Below are 7,678 nucleotides of genomic sequence, written 5' to 3' on the forward strand. Positions count from 1 at the left end.
ATTGAATTCGGCTGGTGAGCTCACCATTGTAAAAGTGTACATGGAGGGGTGCAAGAGCCAAATTAGGATTTGGAGCAATTTTGGGAGCAACAAAATGTTGCTTTTGAGCCCGAAAATCGAAATTTGGAGGCAGGTTACAGGAAAAATATGCTCAGTTATTTAGCCAGAAATTCCAACTTGGAGCAGTACAACAAATAAGACTAGTTTTAGAAAAAAAAAATATATGTACAAACTATTTAACATCAGCTAACTCGTGCACAGTGCACATGAGCACTGTTTTTTCAATAAAGCAGTCTGTTGAACTACCCCACGTGCAAACAATGTCGAAGTCCACATTAGCATTTGCAGAGCATGTCAAACCATTTGACAGCGCTGCAATATACTAGTATTGTGAATCTGCCAACCGGGCGACCCTCGAAATTAAGGAGGTTCTTAAGCATGGGCGAAAGGGGGTGGTGAAAAAAGAAAAACTGGTGTACGTTTTTGTTTACTGTTTCTCAGGGCCGCAGAAACGTCCTACACCGCTCTGAATGATTGCCAGTAATTTTTTAGATGCCAGCAATCATACTAGTACTCGTTCTTATATGGCGCATGCACGCATGAGTACTTAAGGAACAAAATGTGCTGTGTCCCGTGACAGCGAGTACTAGTAGCCCCTTCTAAATTATAGTACGCTTTTCCGCACAGCAAAGATGTACTGCAGCAAAAGTGGCTGAAAAAGCATTCTGTGCATGATGGAACAAGGCCAGGAAATTTTAGAACCGCTGTCCTTTTGACAGCAAAACTGTTCTTAGCCTAGGCTTTCATGTTTGGGGTCGGCGTAGAACTGATCACATGACCTTTGGCCTTGCAGTGTGGAGAGTCAGGCTTGCTAGGAAGGGGAGGGCTGCACCATGCTGCAAGAGGCGAGGGTGTGCTGCGAGGGCGGAGGATGTCGAGGCGTGAACCTTCGAGAAACGCGTCAAGATGGGGTGACAGTGAGGCACTGTGGAGTGTAAAATAGCGTGTCAATGTTCAGAAGTTTGTGCTTTCAGAATGGCGAACATTTCTCGTTCTCCTGATCTAGAAGCTACCCGACGTGAGCGTCAGTGAGAACGAGCATGTCGTCGCCGAGCCAGCTGCAATGTTCGTGCAAGGGACGACGAAGCTAGGTGCCAGCAAAGGGGAGGCGCCTCGCGTTACTTGAAAAACATAGAAGTACAATATAGCCTTATGAATGACAGGCATAAGCTTCGCTCGACGCACGCGCCACTTTCAACAGTGTTCGCGAAGAGGAACTGGCTGGATTTTCTTCTTTTATTTTGCAGTGAGGTTATGCTACAGTGAGTTAGTAGTTAGGGTTATGGTCTGCGTGTTTTGATTGGACTGGATGATGATGTGCAAACTGCAGGTGATTAATGCATTCTCCATTTCTTGCTAAAATTAGCGGTACTGAGAAAATTTTGAGGCTGGGTGGGTATTTTGGAGCAGCGTGGTGCAATTTCAACAAATTTCATGGTTTGGCTCAGCTTGGTGCAAAAATAATTGTATAAAATTGGCTCAATTGGCACAGCTGTTGCACCCCTGTACACGTGTTTGTTGCTTGACGGCGTGATTGTGTCCGTGTAATAAACTTTTTTTTTTTTTCGTTCCCCCCTCGGTTATATTCGCGGTCGCGTTACAGTGGCCAGCAAAGGGGAGACTCATAGAAGTACCTCAGATTCCACACGATGCTGTGAGTTAGTAGTTAGGGTTATGGTCCGTGTTTCGAGGAAGCAGATGTTCATGCTAAAATTAGCGTTTCTAATGTCAAGGCTGTTATTTGTATAAAATTGGCAAGCGTTTCTTTGATGACCGATCTCTATGTACACGATTGTCCAGGCAAGCTTCTAATGTCCTGTTATTCCCTGATGACGATAGAACCCCAACGCACAGGCTCAGCTTAATGAGTGCTAGCCGCCTGGTCGGTAGCGGCTGTGAATACTGCGTTAGTTACAGAGCCAACCTAAACTCTTTGTAGGAGCTGCAACACTCGAATGACAGTTCATGGTTGTTATGTTTTTGAGATCATGCTCCTGCCCAGAAACTTGAACACACCACACATGCCATGTAATTATCGTCGCCATTCGACAGTTTTTGTGTAGTGCTGTTCCACATGGAGGAGTCTGCATAATCGAGGAGGTCCAAGAAGTTGGTAAGCGACTATCCGCAAGTGTTTTTTTTTGTTTGTTTGCTTGCCTTTTTTCCCCTGCATTCATTTTGTCAGCAACGCAGCTTCCCGGACTTAATCTTTCCACATTCGGAACCTTAAAGGAAGCAAATACCCGCAAAAGTATACCCGGTCACATGTATGAAGTCTTGGACACGTGTGGCTGCTTGTTCACCATGTTTTGCATTCGTGCAGCCTTTGAAAAAGGTTGTTTTGGTTATAATGTGGTATCGCTTATAGCGGGGATACCTGCGACTCCGGAGATTTAAGTTATCAGCGGTCTATTTGTACCGTGCACTTCATATCGACGCCCAATGTTCACTAGTTAACTCTCACTAATGTCACTTTCGCATATTACATTTTTTCTCAGTAGTCAGTTTGCTTTGATTATCGTCAATTTATCATACATATGCGCAGTCACACCTTCACTCGCATTTGTGTGGTTTTCGTTCCCCTATACCTCAGTAAGCAGAGTCACGCGAACGCCACTTTTTTTTTTTACTCTTCTAGCGGCCGGAGCAGCTCCAAGGAAGGTTTCCACGATGTCTGCTGTGCCAGGGAATCATTATCTCTATCTTCTTTGCCACCTAGGTTTTTATTTTTGTAGTCACGCAAACGACACAAAGATGAAGTGAATGCACAGTTCACACACCGCGAGGCACAAGACAAGTGGGTGGTCATGTGACTTTAGGCCGAGTCATCCAAAGTGGTGCGAACACTGCAAAGATGGGGTGACCATCCAGCTCGTACAGCTGGAGCCACAAGGTGCACGGCTGCTTCCTTGCGATTATTGTGCTTTTTCTAACCTTGCGCCGGCTTTTCACCACGTAACCCTTCTCATGATGCATTTAAGGCTCTCACCCTAATATGAAAAACCTGAATCGCTTCTACGACAAGTGCATTGTAAAAGTGGCTCCTGGCCAATGTGGAGTGTGGGCAGCAGAGCACCGAACATAAAATGGCTGTCAACGTACTTAGTTCGGCATGGAGCACTGTTATTGCCTATTACACTACAACACTATTTCCAACAAGTGTCACCGACATGTGTGCACATGGCACAGCAGAAGCCCCTGTAGACAGAGTTTAGCAGAGTGCAACAAGCTTGGCCTTGGAGACCGTTGTTGTCAATGCAATTGCGTACAGCAATTATACTTCTGTGGATAATGTCGTTCTCTCCTCTACCTTTTTAAATGCATTGACAGGTCATGGGCTGAGTGTGCCGAGCATGCACCAGTGAAGACCAAGCGGAGAAGGAGGTGGAGCAGGTGCCAAAGCAAACGTCCTTATTGGCCATAGCGGCATTACATTTACCGAGACGATATTCACATTCGAGCAATGACTGCAGAGAGCGTCAAGGCACTGCAGGTGGTCAGAAGAACGCCTTGGTGCCGACCAGGGATGAGAAAAATAGGGGGACCCTTAAGCTTTGCCTTTAAGAGTTGAACGCAATAGCGAAATCCGGCCCCTAGTGCGCACTTCAACCACTAAGTGCATACTTATTAATGTTGTATTGTTACACAACACACGCACACAGAAACACGCGCGCGCGCGTGAGTGGTGCAGGTTTTGATCTAAAGCAAGAGTCGCATGGCCTCCAAGATACACGCCCGCGCGCTTGCCATCTCGGAGGCTATAAAGAGTAGAGACATATTTCTCACAATCCTCACGATGGAGCACATTATCTAGCGTTTGTTGTTTCCTTTATCAACGCCTCCTCTAGAAACCGGAGTTCGCTTGATAGTTGTCTGCTAGATGGACATATTGTCCATATTTAGAGCTGTTTGAAAGTTTTGTGTGTGTTTTTAGCGGCGATGGCTGCACTATCCCGCCTTTTTCGACGTAGTTTAATGGCCTCAGCCTTTGCGCCTACAATCGCCGAATGGGCTCGTTTTCGTCGGGGCACCTGCCGAACAAAATGCGTTAAGGAGCTCCTTCCACTACATGGCATTATGTAGTGTTTTTTTTGCCGAAGTCAGTTTGCAAGTGACATCGTGGCTTAGGTGGTAGGACACCTGCTTTGCGCAAACGGCCCGGGTTCGATCCTCAATGGACCAAAGTTTTTATTGTTTGTTTTTATTTGCTTCTGTCTCGATTTTTCGGTCACGAGGACGAGTTTTCGCCTCACAACCACGGTGCCGACGCCGACACCGGAATTTCTGCGACACGAGCTCTCTAACGCTATCCAGCGTTAAAATGCACGAGGCAATGCTGCATGATTTTTTTTTGAAGTGCAAGCATAGAAATAAAAATGCATGACTACTTTTCACTTTCCCATTTCGCAGCTCTTGCGATTCCAGCTATTGAGGCTTTATCTGTTAGTTTGTTTTTCCCCAATTTTGTAAAACTAGTAAGCGGGGTTGTGCTGTATTAGTGTTACAAAGAAGCCTCTAATGGGCATTGTGTGCACACTGTTTCTTTGCTCATCTTTCTGCACTATATACATGCTTGTTTCACTGTAAACAAATTAGTGTTGAAAAACACTTCACTATGCTTTAATGCATGCCCCAGAAAACTTACCTCAGCACGGAGAAGACGCGGGCCATCTTGCCAATAGCTCGGATTTTATTTCTAATAACTTCTTTTCGAGCGCTCGCTGCACCACCTATGAAAGACGGGGAGAAAACGAAATGGAATAGATACAACAGAACATGAAAAACACTGCAGCGTCTCGCTAAGCAAAGGGGACCCATGCCTCCTACGACACTGAACACACTAATGCACTCCTTTGGAGGAACAAGCCCTGTGAGCCCGCAACCACAGAAAGCAACTTGCAGCCAATTAACGCTGATGTATCCACATCCCAGAGAGAGCAACGCAGATACAAGAGAACTACCAGAAGTTGGCACAATTTTAATGACTGCTGCACAGTGTGCACACAAAAAAATTATTACGTGCCCAATATGTTTACTGGCTGAAACAATACTGCATCAAAGTGCAGTCACTGCAGTTAGGACTTCATTTGCAGACCTTAACTTTTAAGGGAAACCACAATGGAGAACTCTGGATAACTTGACTAGTTCAACTGTCACGTACTTTTTTGCACACTGGCATCTTTAAATTCAGTTCTGTAGAAGGCGGCTAATATAACTGAAGAATTCACAACAGTGAATATCGAGACAAACTAAAAGTATTTATCAACAAGGTTCTACTGTAACATCCTAAATAAAACTATTGCCTTCAAAGCTTCCAGCCTTAAAAAAGTGGCTATACAAAATAATGGTCTACACAACACAAGTGCTTTCTTCAAGTTGCACTGCTTTTGACCAGCACAGTGGGACAATCAATGAAATGTGCCAAGCATCTTGCAATTCTATTCACTGAGCTGCATTACTTCTAAGTGGTGGACACTGCATGCACAAGAGAGTCAAATGTACTTCACATTGAAATTAACAAAGTTGTACTAATTAAATATTTATCTAATTACTTTACACCACCTATTGTATTCCACTCATAAACATGCATTCACTTGGAACGAGTTGGGAGGACCAACACTAGTTTCAAGATGGTCTAAAAACTCAACGAAATGACCTGTATGAAATTATGTCCCACCCTTATTTGAAATTAACAGCTCTACAGCAGAGACCCCAACAATGAATTTAACTGCATGATGAAGAAATTTGGGATTGCCTGAAAGTTGATTTTTCTATTTTATTTTTCTGTTCTTTTTACAACAAAAGCATACAGCAAGAGAGGGGACCTGTACTCAGCAGGAGGTATAATACACTCCACACCTATCACAGGGCACACGCATGCAAAATGAAAGAAAAAAAAAAAGTCCAGTGGGTAAGATGGATGAACACTAGTATGGCCTGCCAGTTAAAAAGGAATATAGTACTGGCATTCCAGTATTTTGTGCTTGTATGTATAAAAAGGCAGTCTGGTACAAAAGTAGAAAAAGAGCATCTTTTTACTGCAAGTTTGATGGCACATAACTAGAAACTCATGTCATCCTTGAAATTCATTCCAAGTTTATGTACCAAAGCAAACTTGCTCCAACATTAAATTGTACAATGTCAGTTATGAAAAATTAGTGATAAACAATATCAGCGAAATTTTGTTTTATAATCTATAATGCATTTCAATTTCTTGCGAAAGTAATAGCCATTTCTAGCAACACCATCAGAGGATAAGAACTGTGCAATCTACCACAGGCAATTTCTAAAAGTTCTGTCTGATATGAAAATGAGTGTGAATAGATTTGATCGAAACGTTGTCGATACACTGATAAACCAAATGCCTGATATGAATGTCTCAAAGCATAGTGAAGAAACACTCAAAGCTAGCACTGTTTCTAGGTTTACTTTGTCACACAAGCAGGCTCCCAGAGTTTATAAATGTGCAGACAGGACGGGCTAATGAAAAAGCTAAGCTTCCTTACATGTAGTTGCAATTAATGGTTGGATACAAGAGGGACCATAAACTTGACCATGACCAATAATCGGTTTAACAACAGTTTTGACGAAAGTTTACAGTCAATATATTTTGAAGCAGCCATCACTGAAACAGCACAGGGAATGGCAGTCTCATCCAAGATGCGGCATTCGCCACAGATCTTGTTCCTCACAAAGGTACAGCTAGGCAACAATGGGCAGGCATCAAAAGAGTGGCAATGCGCTTATTTGCACAAAGCAGGGATTGAAGGCCCTATGGCCTCCCCAGATGTTAAAAGCATTACACGACTTTACGGGAATTTATTTGACTGAACGGGAGTGCTAGGAACTGGGCTAGCAGTTACCTGGGCATTAGCTACATCATTTCTGCATGCCTGCACAAGCTCCAATGAAAGAATATTATTTCTGGCTACTTTCGTGGCGTGCACAAGATTCCAAATCGAAACATTTATACCACTTACCCGTTACATTACTGACTTCAAATTATGTGCTCGGCATATTGCATGACCATGCAACACTAGTGAGAATTTGGAGGCGAGCAAAGAAGCGCACTGCCAGCCTCATGACCACTGGCTACAACAAGTACACCACAGCCAAGCGGGGGGGTCTCAATGACATCTTACTGCACACGTGTGGCACAAAACCAACCAACGAGGACACACGCACTACGGCAGCCAGACCACCAAGACAAGGACGAGACAGACACACAGCTAGACAAAAACAAAATTGTGCACTTACGTGTCATGGTTATTGGGGTTATCGCGCAATGGAGGGGGGCAAAACACAAGATGAAAAGAAAAAACAAACAGAAAAACCAGTGTCAGAAACGAAAAAATGCACGCTTCCATCCACATGTTAAAAATGAAGCTGACACCCACCCACGCGCACAAACAAAATTAAGGTTAATAGAAAACTCAGGGCAAAAAATCGCTCGGCAACGGCAGAAGCTTACTTAGACACGCACTTGCCCCATCTCAGCAAAACAGCCTTTCTCAAAATGCAGCAGAAAGCCACGCGAAATAACCACTATAGTGTGAATAGATTTGATCGAAACGTCGATACACTGATAAACCAAATCCACACGGCAGTTGAAAACAAA

This window comes from Rhipicephalus sanguineus, chromosome 1, assembly GCF_013339695.2.
Source record: "Rhipicephalus sanguineus isolate Rsan-2018 chromosome 1, BIME_Rsan_1.4, whole genome shotgun sequence".
Taxonomy (NCBI): domain Eukaryota; kingdom Metazoa; phylum Arthropoda; class Arachnida; order Ixodida; family Ixodidae; genus Rhipicephalus; species Rhipicephalus sanguineus.